Consider the following 4,160-nt stretch of genomic DNA (forward strand, 5'->3'; position numbering starts at 1 on the left):
ATAAATATATACAAACATCGAAACACCTTACGCGAGGTTTTATAAACAACTAGACAAATAACCTAAATATACAACTATAATTAAATAAATTTATATAGTAAATAAATTAATTAAAAACTTACCAAAAAAGTCAACTTAATATGCCAAGTCCCACTGTAGGTTGTCAATTTTTCCTATGACACAGTTTAATATAATAAACAAAATTCAAGTTATTTACCTACAAAAGTTTCAGGTTACTTATTAGGATAAATTAATTAAGCACTATGTAGTTAATATACGGTTTCTATTAGGGCACTAAACAAGGTTTCCTCGTCGGATCACCACACACACACAACACACACACACCACACACACACACACAACACACACACACACCAACACACCACCAACACCACACACCACACGACACCCACACACACACACACACACACAAACACAACCCCACACACACAACACACCGACACACACCACTCTCCTCTCTCTCATTTTCTCGATATAAATCTCGAGGACGTCGGAACCGATGTAGAAAGTAGCAACGACACATCCTATCCACAAATTGATGTCCATAAATCGCAGATGTCGTGGAGCAAATCCCAACTGCATTGGTTTGCGGGGGCCAGGGTTGATAGATTGCGCGTGAATCATTGCGACGTGATCGATTAGTGTAATCGTTTTGTTTGCGACTAAAGACAACGTTCCCGTCGCCGAAGTTTGGTGCAAGGGGGGAGTGACCCAAAGGTGGTCGTGATTTGCTACAAAAGTTTGGTTTATGCCAACTTGATGTGAGGGGCTATAATTAAACATTCATCTAAGCTCTCTGTACTCAAAGATGACGGCCGCATCGGACTTTCGACCAACGATCAATGCTCGACGCACCAGAGGTTATCCCGGCCCCTTTGTTAATACTACTGACCAAGGTAGACTAAATGTATGTTAACACCCCTTGACTTTCCGTAATGGCTATGACCATCTGAACGTCGGGCCTGTAAAAGAGGGTTTGGAATTTTGACATCTGGATGATTTAGTTAATTCTGGACAAGAAGAAAAACTTATATAATTCTGGAAAAATTCCGTAATTTAAGTCTTAATAGCTTACATTCTGACAAAATCTGGGACGCCTTGGGACACCTCCCTACATTGGGAGAATTACTAGAGTGTACGTCTCGTGTGTCTATGTCACTTCCACAAGAGACGAACATTGGGTAAGGATCATCTGTCCTCAGGGATCGTGATCTCGTCACTGTCGATAAATGTCTCGGGTCCCTCCGTTAACCCTCACTCCCCCTTCCCCACAGGCCACGGAACGAGTTCCCGTTGGTGCCGTTCCCGTTCTCCATTGACCCTGGAAGGTTCAGTCAGGTTGAGGTATAAATCCCAGACAGCCCTAACTTGGCCGCTGGGATGTCGGGGTCAGGTTCGGGGATGACTGTCTCGTCAAATCCACGTCTCAAGAAAAACTTAGATAAGTATGACAACTATCACAAGAAAAAGGGATACCTAAAGTTGAAAAAAACGTAATACTTTTTGTTTATTTTATTTTTTGTTCATTTCTTTATGAAGGAGTCTTAACTCATGCTATTTTTTTTCCCCTGTTTTTATAACGAGTAATCTCGGAATGGGCAATATGTTGTTTATTTTTAGAACTAACCTAATATAAAAGTTAATAAATCCCTACGAGGCTAGCTATCGACGGCTATGGAGTGAGAGGACGGCTGCTTAGGGCACGAGAGATTTTTTACGCGGCTATCGCTCTTGGCTAGTGTACTCTGCTTTTACTCTGTGACAAAGAGCACCGCGCCGTTTTTGTTCGAGCGTTTTTACGAAGTGGTCAGCCGTCATAAATTCACGAGGTTTTTCTGTCATTTTACCGCATACGTTGCACACACTTCGTCTTAGGACGTCGTCCTGCGCGACTCGCCTCGCTTTGTTAGTGTATTCTCGAATCTGCATGGTGTGAATCGATAAACTAGATGGAGACCTTGGGGTTCGGATTTGATCATATAGTATATAATAAGAAGTGACACCCGCGTTAGGTAATGACCTAGTCACTCGCGTACTCTATGCTGTCCGACAGTCCTCTCTCCTCTCCCTCTCTCCTCTCCCCCTCTCTCTCTCTAAAGGAGGGCACAATAATAGGTTTCATTGCATTTGACTTTTCCATGTAGTAAACTTCATCTATTAATCACCACAACACACCTCTCGGGTCAGTCGTCACCGAGGGTCCCGGAGCAGATGGACCACCCTTGGACGACCCGACCGTACCGAAGATGTTCACAGTAGTTACCCTGACGAGGGTGTGTGAGAAGACTAACCGACCGAAAGTATCTGGTGGGACTTCCATCTTACGTTGAACAGACATATAAGAGGTAACAGGACCCACCAAGAAATTAAAGGAATTTATGGAGATTACTCAGTTCGAAAGTTTCAAATTAGGACCTACACCAAGTAGTAGTCGGCTCATCTCCCGTCTAGTCGGGTAAAACCATTAAGGGTAATTTTCGTGTCATTGTGTTATTAATCTCGAGGCTTTTTTTTAGCGGTTAAACCCCTGCTAGCGGTCTAGTCATAGTCGGCTGTTGGCTGGTAGCTCACCCGCCCGACTACCCCTAGAATGTAATTTCACTATCAATTTGAGTCAATACCCCGAGCAAGTGACCTCGAGGTGTTGTTTGTTGGTTGTATTTAAATGTAGTTTACTATTGTAAGTAAGTCAAATTTGCATTGAACCTATTATTGTGCCCTCTTTGAGAGAGAGAGGGGGAGAGAGGAGGGAGAGAGAGAGCAGGACTGTCGGACAGTCATCGAGACGTCGAGTGACTGGTCATTTACTCACTGGCGGTGTCACTTCCTTATATCCATCTATGGGATACAAATCAACAAGGTCTCCATCTTGTTATGATTCACGCCTCCAGTTGAGAATCACACCCAAAGGCGAGGCGAGTCGCCAGGACGACGTCTAAAGCGAGTGTGTGCACGGGTAGTGCTGTAAATGACAGAAAAGCCTGTGAAATTTTATGCGGCTCTGCCACTTGGTAAACGTCGAACGAAAACGGCGCGTGTCCTTTTCACAGTAGTAAAATCATACACTACAAGAGCGATGCCGTAAAAATCTCTCGTGGCAGCTCCAGCCGGTCTCTCCTCATAGCCCGTCTATAGCTGCCTCGTAGGGATTTTATTACTTTTTATAGGTTAGTTCTAAAAATATAACTACTATTTGCCATTCCGGATTACTCTTCTAAAAACGGTGCTATAAAAAATAGCATGATTAAGAGCTCTCACTAAAGAATAACATAATAATCAAATAAACATAAAAGTATTACGTTTTTTTCAACTGTTGTATCCTTTATTCTTATTTATCATGTGTTCATTACGTATCCTAGTTTTTCTTGTACGTGATTTTTAACGAGACAGTCATCCCCCCCCGCACCTGCCCTTCGACATCCCAGCGGCCAAGTTCAGGGGCTGGTCCTGGCATCTTATACCTCACACCTGACGATGAACCTCTCCAGGGTCAGTGGAGGACGGGACGGCACCCGGAACTCGTTCCGTGGCCTGTGGGGGGAAGGGGGGAGAGTATAACGGGGACCCCGCGCATCTTATCGGACAGGACGAGGATCACGGTCTGAGGACATGCATCCTACCCAATTTTCTCTCTTGTGGAAAGTGACATCGCCCCGCGACGTACAACTCTAGTACTTTCTCCCAATGTCGGGAGGTGTCCCAAGGCGTCCAGAATTTTCAGAATGTAACACCATTAGACTTCAATTACGGATTTTTCCAGAATATACGATTGTTTTTCTCTTTCCAGACTTATACTCATCCATCCAGAATGTCCAAATTTCACCCCTTTTACAGGGCCCTGACGTTTCATGGTCATGCCATTATCGGAAAGTCAGGGGGTTGTACATAACTTTTTTAGTGTTACCTTGTCATTAGTGATTGAAACAGGGGGCGGGGAATCCACCTCTGTGGGTCGATCTATCTTGCGTTTCGAAGTCATCGCCGTCAGTCTTTCGAGTACAGAGCAGCTTAGATGAAATGTTTAATTATACCCCTTCCATTCAAGTTGGCATCAAAAAACTTTGTAGCTTAATCACGATAACCAACTTTGGTCCCTTCCTCTTGGGCACTTCGGGCGACTGGAAACCGTTTCTTCCTAC

Source organism: Notothenia coriiceps, unplaced genomic scaffold, assembly GCF_000735185.1.
Source record: "Notothenia coriiceps isolate Sejong01 unplaced genomic scaffold, NC01 NC01_scaffold00006119, whole genome shotgun sequence".
In the NCBI taxonomy this organism is placed as follows: domain Eukaryota; kingdom Metazoa; phylum Chordata; class Actinopteri; order Perciformes; family Nototheniidae; genus Notothenia; species Notothenia coriiceps.